This window comes from Eptesicus fuscus, chromosome 10, assembly GCF_027574615.1.
Source record: "Eptesicus fuscus isolate TK198812 chromosome 10, DD_ASM_mEF_20220401, whole genome shotgun sequence".
In the NCBI taxonomy this organism is placed as follows: domain Eukaryota; kingdom Metazoa; phylum Chordata; class Mammalia; order Chiroptera; family Vespertilionidae; genus Eptesicus; species Eptesicus fuscus.
The window spans coordinates 26417294-26429405 of NC_072482.1; the positions used below are offsets into that span (position 1 = coordinate 26417294).

General features: G+C 36.1%; 1 pseudogene; it reads left to right on the plus strand.

The window, feature by feature from the left end:
* Positions 1 to 10431: 10431 nt before the first annotated feature.
* LOC114231217 (small nucleolar RNA U3) lies at positions 10432 to 10518 on the plus strand (annotated as a pseudogene).
* The last annotated feature ends 1594 nt before the right edge of the window (positions 10519 to 12112 follow it).

The following is a 12112-nucleotide window of genomic DNA, read 5'->3' on the forward strand; positions in this document are numbered from 1 at the left end:
TGAGAGCATAGACATCTAAGATCAAGGTGCCAGTAGATCTGGTGTCTGGTGAGAAAATTTTTTTCTTAAAATAGGACTATGTCACAGGAACCTATTATTTTGATCAAAACAGAAATTATAATATTTTATATGTAAACAATTAGAATTCACTGCTATCTTTTAGTGTATTTTAATGCATTGGGAAAAGAAACAAACTTTGAGAGACATCTGTAAAAGTGAAATTAATGTTCGTACATAAGCAATCCTTTTAAGTACGATGACTAAGTTCAATAGATTTTTATTTCATTCTATTAGGTGACATTAGTCTACATGAACATACAGGTTACATGTGTGGATTACTAATTTACAAAATCTGTATATAGGATCATGTGCCCACCACCCAAAGTCAAATCTTCTGTCACCATATATTAGGGCCCCTTTCTTCCCCCCACCCCCTTTCCTCTGGCAATCACCACACTGCTGTTTGTATACATAAGGTTCATTTTTATATTTCACATATAGTTCTTAGCTTTCTCTGTTTGACTTATTTCACTTCGCATAATGTTCTCAAGGCCCATCCATGTTGTTGTAAATGATGCTATTTCATCCTTTCTTATGGCCGTGTAGTACTCCACTGTGTATATATACCACATCTTCGTTATCCAGTCCTCTATCCTGGATTGGAAGAACTAACATAGTTAAAATGGCCATTTTACCCAAAGCAATATACAGATTTAATGCAATCCCCATCAAAACCCCAATGTCATTTTTTAAAGAAATAGAATGAGAAATCATCAGATTTGTATGGAACCACAAAAGACCTAGAATAGCCAAAGCAATCCTGAAAAAAGAACAAGGCTGGAGGTATCACACTACCTGACTTCAAAATATACTACAGAGCTATGATAATCAAAACAGCATGGTATTGGCAGAGAAACAGATACACAGATCAATGGAACAGAATAGAAAGCCCAGCTATAAAACCACACATATATGGACAGATAATTTTCGACAAAGGAGCCGGAAATGCACACTGGAGTAAAGATAGTCTCTTCTATAAATGGTGCTGGGAAAACTGAAAAGCCACATGCAAATGAATGAAACTGGATTGCAGTTTGTCCCCATGTACAAAAATTAATTCAAAATGGATCAAAGACTTAGACATAAGACCCGAAACTATAAGTCACATAGAAAAACATATAGGTACCAAACTTATGGACCTGGGTGGTAGAGAACATTTTATGGACTTGACCCCAAAGGCAAGGGAGGTAACGGCAAAAATAAATGAATGAAACTATATCAAACTGAAGAGCTTCTGTGCAGCAAATAAATGGACAACAATAGATGTTTTAAAATGAAAATTTTCTAATTGTCTGACATTTGGGTGTATTTTTCTGCTAGTCCTAAAGAAAATATGCCTAATTGGAAATATATAATACACTTTAAAACTCAATGAAAAGTCATGCTAAAGTTAAATCATGTTTTGCACATTATTTTAAAGTTAAAATTTTAATAGAGTAGAACAATAGCAATATCTTCATTTCTTTTTTAAATCTTTATTGTTGAAAGTATTCCATATGTCCTCCTTTCCCCCCATTAACCTCTTCCAGCCTGATCCAGTCCTCCGCTCCAGGCCCTTACCACCCCATTGTCCATGTTCACTTGGTATGAATAAATGCATACAAGTTCATTGCTTGATCTCTTCCCACCTACCCTCCCCTGCCTTCTCTCTGAGTTTTTTTTTTATATATATATATATATTTTATTGATTTTTTACAGAGAGGAAGAGAGAGTGATAGAGAGTTAGAAACATCGATGAGAGAGAAACATCGATCAGCTGCCTCCTGCACACCCCCAACTGGGGATGTGCCCGCAACCAAGGTACATGCCCTTGAACGGAATCGAACCCGGGACCCTTGAGTCCGCAGGCATACGCTCTATCCACTGAGCCAAACCGGTTTCGGCTCTCTCTGAGTTTTAACAGTCTGTTCATGCTTCTATGTCTTTGGGTCCAATTTTGATCTTCAGTTTATTTGGTTCATTAGATTCCACATCTGAGTGAGATCATGTGGTATGTTAATACAGAACACAAAAAGCAAGTATTCTGCAAGGCCTAAGTATATAAACTAATTATTTTTATTCTATGAAGGAAAAAGAAAGCTTTCTTAAAGCAGAACATTTGAATCTTACACCGGATACCCATTCAAATAGGTAAAGGTCAAATTATGGGTCAAATTAAAAATTATCATTTCACAGAGAAACTTTGGGCAAAAATTTTAGCAGTTTTTGGTTTGTTTTTTAGTTTTAAGAATATATGTTCAGAATAATTCCATGGGAGAATATATTTTACCAAATGTGGGACAGGAAACTTTTACAACCTGAATAGACACTAATCAAGTAAGAGAATGAAAATGATTGAAAGAATGACATCCTGAAATCTCCACTCTGAGAGTGTTGTATAGTTGAGCTCAGTCTCACTTTCTTAAGACAGCATTATTCATATTCTATAATATATATTTCAGAGGAAAAAATGGCATTGTCATCATTTTAAGAAGTTGGTACAAATGAAGTAAAACTTTATTTTTAACATCTCAATTTCAATTATAGACAAAACTATAAATCAGAAATTTAATATAAGCAAATATACTCATTAGTATATTAAATACTTTCTAGCAATCAAATGAGATTCTCCAGATTGCAAAAGTAGTTTAATAAAAGAGAATATAAATCTGTGTTTAGGAAAGGGTTTGAAGCTTAGCTCAATCTACTGGCTAGATATTTAACTCTGTCAATTTAATGAAAGTTGTCATGCCTCACTTTCCTTATCTATAATATTGGGCTATTATTATGTATCTCAGGCAAGTTTTATAAAGATTTAGTTTGATTAATACTGTTAAACACTTAAGACAGTGTCAGGAAAATTAGGAGACTTCAATATTGGAGTAGTGATTATTCAAGTTATCTGTGTTAGGGAAAGAATTGATAATTCAACACAATACATCACTGAAAAAAAGAAACATAAATATAAGCTAGAAAGCATTATACAAAATGCAATACATATTACTGAAAATTTTAAAAAACAGGAAGACATATTAATCTACTTAAGTTGAGAGAGAATATGAAGCTTAACTAATAATTTATATAATATTATTGCTATAATATTATAGTCATTGTTATTTATTCCAATCCTTTCATTCACCCAACTCCCCCACCCATAGAGCTCTATGTTTTATTTTTTTAATATATTTTATTGATTTTTTTTTTTTTTACAGAGAGGAAGGGAGAGGGATAGAGAGTTAGAAACATCGATGAGAGAGAAACATCGATCAGCTGCCTCCTGCACACTCCCAACTGGGTATGTGCCCACAACCAAAGGTACATGCCCTTGACCAGAATCGAACCTGGGACCCTTGAGTCTGCAGGCCGATGCTCTATCCACTGAGCTAAACCGGTGAGGGAAAGAACTCTATGTTTTAAATACCTGTGTATAGATAGAGCACTGGAGACTTTTGAGAGTGGGTTTAGAAATCAGGCACCTCACTTCTGCCCACATTCATTTGGCCCACAGAACTCAGCCCAATGGTCCCATCCAATAATAGGGAGAATAATAAATGCAGTATGACCAAGAGAAAAATAAAATAATATTGGTGAGTACATAGGAGTTATCTCTGCCACCTACCTTCTGTTGCGCATTTAGGAAGTTTTCAATATTTTATTAATATAGACGGGGCAGCCAGACTGGTGTAGCTCAGTGGTTGGGCATCGACCTATGAACCAGAAGGTCATGATTTGATTCTCGGTCAGGGCACATGCCCAGGTTTTGGGCTAGATCCTCAGAAGGGGACATGCAGGAGGCAGCCAATCAATGATTCTCTCTCATCATTGATGTTTCTATCTCTCCCTCTCCCTCCTCTCTGAAATCAATTAAAATATATTAAAATATATATAGAGAGAGAGACTGGGTAAGTGATGCTACTTTTCATGCATATGAACACATCTCTAAGATAATTTCCTATAAGCAGAATGTAGATATTTAAAATATGGAGAAATGTTTTCAAATAAGCTTCAATTCCTTTTTTAAAAAATAAAGATCTTAACTTTTTCGAGACATTTTAGGTTCACAGCAAAACTGGGAGAGGATACAGAGATTTGCCATACATCCTCTGCCCACACACATGCTTAGCCTCTTCCATTATCTCCATTCCCCACCAGAGTGGTACATCTATTACATGGATAAACCTACATTGACACATCATAATCACCTAAAGTTCACAGTTTACAATACTGTTCACTTGGTGTTCTACATTCTATAGTTTTGGACAAATGTGTAATGATATGTATACATCATGATAGTATTACACAGAATGTTCTCACTGCCCTAAAAATTCTCTGTGCTCTGCCTATATATCCCTCCCTCCCAACTCCATGCAACTAGTGATCTTTTTACTGTTTCCATAGTTTTGCTTTGTCCATAATGTCATATAGTTAGAATAATACAGTAAGCAGCCTTCCTGATTGTAATCACTTAGTAATATGCGTTTAAGTTTTCTCCATGTCTTTTGATAATTTGACCATTCATTTCTTTGTATGCTGAATAAGATTTCATTGTCTAGATGTACCATAGTTTATTTAACCATTCACCTACTGAAGGGTATCTTGGTTACTTCCAAGTTTGGGTATTAATGAATAAAGCTGCTATAAACATCTGTCCAAGTTTTTGTGTGAACATAAATTTTAAACTCTTGTGGGAAAATACCAAGGATCACGATTGCTGGATCATATGGTGAAAGCATGTTTAGTTTGGTGAGAAACCATCAAATTGTCTTCCAAAGTGGTTGCACCAGTTTGCATTCCCACCAACAATGATAGTTCCACCTCATTCTTGCCAGCATTTGGTGTTTTCAGCATTCCGAATTTGGGTGATTCTTTAATAACTGTCCTCTATTCCTTTATTTTTTAAATTTAAATTATTTGCTGTTGAAAGTATTACATATGTCTTCTTTCCCCCACAATTGACCTCTTCTTGGCTGCTCCCACCGCCCTCTATTCCTTTTTAAAGGACTAATGCTCCCACAAATAATATACCAAATTTCTGTTTCTTCATTCTTTTGTAAAGATGATGTATAGTCAAACTCTTGGATATTTGCTAATTTAATCATAGAGATTGAGCACCTAAGTATTTGAGACATTTTCATTTCCTACTCTGTGAACTCTGTTATTGTCAACTGGTGATGCTAAAAGAAGTTGATGGTGTTTTTTTTATGTATTCATAGGCACACTTTATATATAAGAAAAATGCCTATAATGTTAGGGAATGCAAAGACTTTTCCAGTTGTTAATGGTTATTTTTCATTTTAACTTTTTATTAAAGTGTAATGTATAAATACCATATGATTTCACTTATACATGGCAGGGTTTATTTCCCCTTAGTACTTCAAGTATGCAATTTCAATGCTTTGTTGTGGTTTTAAATGAATTCTATTGAAATAAAATTTACATATAAGAACATTCACTCATTTTAAATATACTGTTTGTTGCCTTTTCATTTATAAACTCAAATGAAAAATTTATATTCATTTAATTATATATTATATAATTCACTGGATTTCCCCCTAATACCATAGAGTTTTTGAGGTTAATTCATATGGTTGGTAGATCAGTAGTTTATTCATTTTATGCTCTTAATGCATTATACCACAAATTGGTTACCCATTCACCTGTTGTTGAACACCCTAGGCTATTTCCAATATTTTATTATTATGAATAAAGCTAGTATGAGATCCATGTATCACTGAGTCTTTGCATGGACATATATTTTCACTTTTATAGGGTATATTCTTATTAATTAAATTTCTCAATGAAATGGTAAGTAAATATTTAATTTTGCAAATAAATGATAACACATTTTATAAAGTAGTTTGTACGATTTTACATTCCTGCCAGCTTACCTCCAAATCCTGGGCGATGCAATCTTTTTTACCTTAGCCACTTTAATGAAAGAGTAGAGTATCTAATGTATTTAAATTTACATTTCCTGATGACAAATAATGTTGAGCATTTTTATATGTTACTCACTATTTGTGCACCTTAATTTTGAAGAATATGTTTAAAGTTTTTATACATTTTATTGAATTTAATATATACATTAAAATTATAAAACCTATTGAGCAGCTTTAATGAATCTTACTGAATATTATAACTACAATTTTGTATACTGTTGTCATTTCCATTTAATTCCAATTATTTGTAAATCACTTCAAAATTCTTCTATTCATGAATTATATAAGACTATGCTATTTACAATCCAAAATCTTGAAGAATTTTAGGATTTTAAAGATTAATTAGTATTTTAATTTTGTTGTGATAGAGAACATACTGTAATGTAAATCATATTAAGTGTATTGAGACATTTTATTTCTCTATATAAGGTCTATTTATCTGTTAATGTTCCCTGGGTGGTTGTTGGGTAGAACGTGATGTGCTATTGCAGATATATTCATATATACAGTATATGCTAGAGGCTGGGTGCATGAAATTCGTGCACAGGGGTAGGGTGTGCCTCAGCCCAGCCTGTACCCTCTCCAATCTGGGACCCCTCAGGGGATGTCTGACTGCTGGTTTAGGCCCTATGGGATCGGGCCTAAACCGGCAGTTGGACATCCCTCTCACAATCCGGGACTGCAGGCTTCCCACTGCTCACCTGCCTGCCTGCCTGATTGCCCCTAACCACTCCCCTGAAAACCTGATCAATGCCTAACTGTTCCCCTGCCAGCCCGATTGCCCCCAACTGCCCTCTCCTGCAGGCCTGGTCACCCCCAACTGCCCTCCCTTGCCAGCCTGTCCTCCCCAACTGCCCTCCCCTGAAGGCCTGGCCCCCCCCACAACTGCCCTCCCCTGCTGGCCTGGTCCCACCCAACTGCCCTCCTTCCCCTGTAGGCCCAGTTGCCTCCAACTGCCCTCCCCTGCTGGCCTGATCACCCACAACTACCCTCCCCTGCTAGCCATCTTGTGATGGCCATCTTTGACCACATGGGGGCGGCCATCTTGTGCGAGAGTGTGAGGGTCAATTTGTATATTACCTCTTTATTATATAGGATGTCATCTGCATCTATAGATATATTGAAAAAATATGTACATATATGCCATATAGATGTATATTATATGTGATAGATATACATATGAGTAGATAGAAAAATGTGATATCTATATATTTCTAAGATATCTGATTTTCTTTCCAATTATTTTATCAGTACTAGATAGAAGAGAGAAATTGTGTACTTTTCTATTTATCTTTTAAGTTCTATAAATTTTTCCTCAGGTATTTAAATATCCAGTTGTTAAGTACATACGCATTTAGGACCTTTATAGCCTGATGTTACCAATTGGGGTTACCGCTGGTACCTCAGTGCTTTTCGTCAACACAGAAAAGATTTTTAAGGTTAACAAAAAAGGAAAGTAAAACAAAGTGGGGTTTACTGAAGACACACTCCAAATTAGTAGCAGGCCAGTCGAGAGAGAGAGAGAGAGAGAGAGAGAGAGAGAGAGAATGCCCTCAAATTTCTGGGTTTAAAAGAGGGATTTTCTGGATGGAGACTTTCATGTGCATTCACGGATGATTGACAGAAACTATCTTTCTTCTGGGCATGCCCTTACCTATAATGCATACAGAAAAGCCCATGGGGGGTGGGGTCAAAACCAGAATGCAAATGTTATTATAATTAGTCCAAGGCCCTAGTAATGTCGCATTGAGGTCATGTTGCTTTCCTCTGACCTTGCATCAGGAACTGACTGGCTCTAAACCTGCCTGCCTGGCTGCCCATAGAGAGGCGGTCTGAAGGCAATGTTGGTCTGACCCCTTTCAGGACCCTAGAGCAGGCCCCTCCCCAGTTGCTCATGTCTAAGTTCCTACCTAACATTGATAAGTTGACTCCTTTATCATAATGGAATTATTCTTTTTATCCCTATAATGTATTTCCATCTTTTATAATACTGCCACTACATATTTTTGATGAACAAGATTTTCATAGTTTATCTTTTTCCAAGTTTTTACTTTCAGCATTTTTTTCAATTTTTATTTAAGTTACTTGTAGACAGCATAAAGTGGGATCTTATGATTTTATTCTATCTGACAAACTCTTTTAATTGGAATAATTACAGCATTTATATTTCATATAAATATAATATACTTATATTCTATTTAATATATAGATAATATATTATATTTACTATACATACACATATTTATATTAAATATACTAGAGGCCTGATGCACAAAATTTGTGCAAGAGTAGGCATTCCTTCCCCAGGCTGCCAGCACTGACTTCCCTCTGGCACCCGGGACCTGGACTTCCCTCACAGCCTCGGCTTCGTCCAGAAGGATGTCTGGAAGGATGTCCAATCTAATTAGCATATTATGCTTTTATTATTATAGATAATTCTCTTTAGTTATTTCTATTTTTTCATATTATCTTTCTTTCATCCACTTTCCCTGCTTATTTATTTACTGGTTCTGAAGCATTGTGAACTCTAGGACTATGTATTGTCCCTTATTAGGGCAAGTCTACCTGAATACTCTCCCCAGTATCCTGTTTTCAGTGTGATTGGTTGGAGCAACTATTTCTGTCCCTCCTGGATGCTGGGCACTGTTACCTTTAATACTTCCAGATGGTTCTTGCCCCAGGACCTGGGGAGTTTCCTCACATCCATAGGCTAGTCAGTTCTTTGTCTGATGCTTGAGGGGGATTCTCTGCAGATCTCTGGAGTTCTCTCTGTACAGCTCTCTCCCTTTTGTACTCTGCCTTGTGAACTCTAGTTTCCTTGATCTCTCTGCACTGTCAACTACATCTCCAGCTGGGTGCTGTCCTTGAATTTTCATTTAGAACTTCCTCACAGCAGTCCAAGTGAGGAGTAACCTTGGAGCCCCCCTTTTTTGTTTCCTATCTCTCAGGAATCACTGTGCATTTTTATCTGTTGGCCACTATTTTTTTATTGATTCAGCAGAAGGATAAATCTAGTTCCTGTTTCTCCATCTTGGTAGAAAGCAGAATTCTACATTTCAGTCAGGGTCCCAATAGAAGTGGGTGTCAAACAAATCAGAAAAATGTAAAGAATATTTATATTCAAGTGGGCTATTTACAGAGGTTTGGTGGCATATGAAGAGGCCACAATAAACAGCATACTAACCCTAATCTCCTTCGGGCTGGCACAAAGGCACTTACTAGAACTCAGAAGGAGAGGGTCAAAGTTGAAAAGGCTTCCTAAAGAAGACACATGACCTGAGGTGACTCTGAAGGGAGGGACCCAGGAAATACAGTGGACTCACTCTCTTCCATTCTTCCTTTCTTCTGCCCATGGACTAAATCTAAACCAGAAGCCAAAGGGCAAAGGGGAGTATATAACAATTTTAGGTAATTCAGCTTCTTACAGCACAAAGCAGGAAGGACTGGCAAAGGGAATGGCAGGTATCCAGCTCAAGGTACTTGTTGGCATTTCTCCATGCACACAGCTGAATAAAACTAAGTAAGCATGTTTGATTTTCTCATGTCTCTTACTAGCCCATCCCTATTGGCCATGGATTCTGCTTTTTAATATATTACATATGTATTGCTTCCTCTACAACTTCCTATTCCCACTGCTTTAATTAGTATTGTCACCATGCTTCTTTGCAGTTTGCCATAACCTTTTTTTTCTTTTTTGGCCTTAACTTCTTAAATACTTTACTGGCTTCCCAACTTTAGTTCCTTCTCTTCAATTCATTAATTTTTTTTAGAGAAAATTGGATTGCTTTTTTTTCTTTTCTTTTTTAATTCAAGTCTCATCACATCATTTACCACCTCTATATTTTCCAGTTGTTCAGGTTTTTCAATGTAGATTTCAAGACAATCACTTTCTGGCTTCTGCCATTTTCACCATCGTAGGCAAGAGGAAGTCATAGCAAAATACAAAATAATGTAAAGATGGTTGTTTTTCATAAATCTCTTTTGACCACTCCTGATCTCCTCACCCTGAAAAATGTCATCAATCTTTTGTTACAGTTTTTATGAGCTTCCTATCTGAATCTTTAGCACTCATTAAACTAAGAATTACTTTTATTAATCTTTATATTCTATCTCTTAATAAATGACTGATTTTTAATGTGAGGCATACCTTTCATCAAATTCAGATGTGAATTAGTTTCTCATTCTTAAAGTATTCAGGATCAATACTTAATTCACTTTATTGCTTAATGAACCATCAATTAATTCAGTTTCTAATCCAATTTTTATTTTATGTGCACAATGAAGCACTTTATATAGAATCTTAACATTTTAAAGTCTTGGTTGCAGAGAATATATTTAAGTCTTTCCTTGTATCTCAAATAAATACACAGAAATGTTGTTCAAATGACACTTCATTAATCTAAATCAGTCTACAGCTATAGAAGGCATTTGCTCTGTTTAGAAAGGAACAGATAAGACTACACTTTCAGGGATCATTTCTATAGTTTGTTACTAGAAGGAAACAGATAACTTGGTGAACAATAATGGTAACATTTGATGTGCACTTACAAGGCCCATGTTCTCTTCCTCTCTTCCCGTTATAGTTTCTTTTTCACTAAAATTTTATGCCTCACAACATTACGCTCACCTTTATATTGTATTCACTCAAAAGTTTAATCATTTATGTAATGTGCAGGTCTTCATCTGTGTAAAATGTAAATAAGAACTCTGACCTTAGGGAAATTTTGTGAGGAATAACTGAGTCAATACATTGGGAAGCTTACAGTAGTGTTTGGAATATAGGAAACAATCTACAAGTGTTATTATTATATGAAATCAAATATACATGCTTAGTGAGTTCCTTCTCAATTACTCAGATTTGTGTGTTGCTCCCCATCAATTGACATCTCAAAAATTCTAAACTATCAAAAAGTTTTCATTGTAAATCAGATATCAACTTAATGTATTTTAAAATTCGGAGCAAGTAGAATCAGATGCTTAGAAAGATACCCTGGGTTAGATAGGGAATAATGATGTCCAATAAAGAGAACTGTGGAAAAAGTAGAGATCAAGATAATACTTGTGCACTTACCAGAAAAATAATTGTAGCTAATGTACAGCATCAGTGGGTTTGGCAACAACAGATAGCGATTCAAACCATTGGTATTTAGCACAGGCTTCCTTAATAGCTGGCATGGGGTATAAGGGCAAAATCCTTGTGAGGAATGGAATAAATGAGTAAGATACAACCCCAGAAAAAATGGGGTTCCATTTATAGCCATGATATCTTAGATGGTACTGAAACCCTCCCATGCTACATAACTATTCAAGCTACAAATTTATAACCGTTTAAAAGAGTATTCAGCCCTGGCCACTTTTGCTCAGTGGTTAGAATGTCAGCTCCACAGACCAAAGGGTCATGGGTTCAATTCCCAGTCATGGGCATGTACCTCAGTTGTGGGTTCAATCCCCAGCCCCAAGAGGGAGTTTGTCACGTAGGTCTCTCTCTCTCTCTCTCTCTCTCTCTCTCTCTCTCTCTCTCTCTCTCTCTCTCTCCCCTTACCTATCTCCCACTCTGTCTGAAAAAAAATCAATGGAAAAAATATCCTTGGGTGAGGATTAAAAAAAAGAGTATTCAGTAACCAATGGAATTTTCTGGTCCCTAAAACAAAGAAGAGCACATGTTTACTAGGAACAATGCATATCTCCCTGATTTCTTTATGTGATTTTTTTACAAACTGCAGCTAAAGAAAATAGCACCCTGCAAAAAAAAAAAAAAAAAAAAAAAGAAAGAAAACAGTGATATTTTCTGAATAAATACATAAATTGTGGTTCAGGAATGCCAAGAAAGTTGAAGGCAGATATCAGAGACCTCAGAGAATTACCCCTAAAAATTTCTGTAAAATTAGCTCAGAGCTTTTGCTTAGCATCTAAACTGTGAATACACAGGCGGTTCTCTGGAAAAACTAATTGAGAACATCTATTAAGGACTAGAAAAGAGACCTGGCTGGTGTGTCTCAGTGATTAGAGCATTGGCCCATGCAAGAAAGGGTCATGGGTTCGATTCTCAGTCAAGGGCATGCACCTGGGTTGCAGGTTGGATTCCTGGCCGCAGTTGGGATGAAGTAACCAATTGATGTGTTTCTTTCACATTG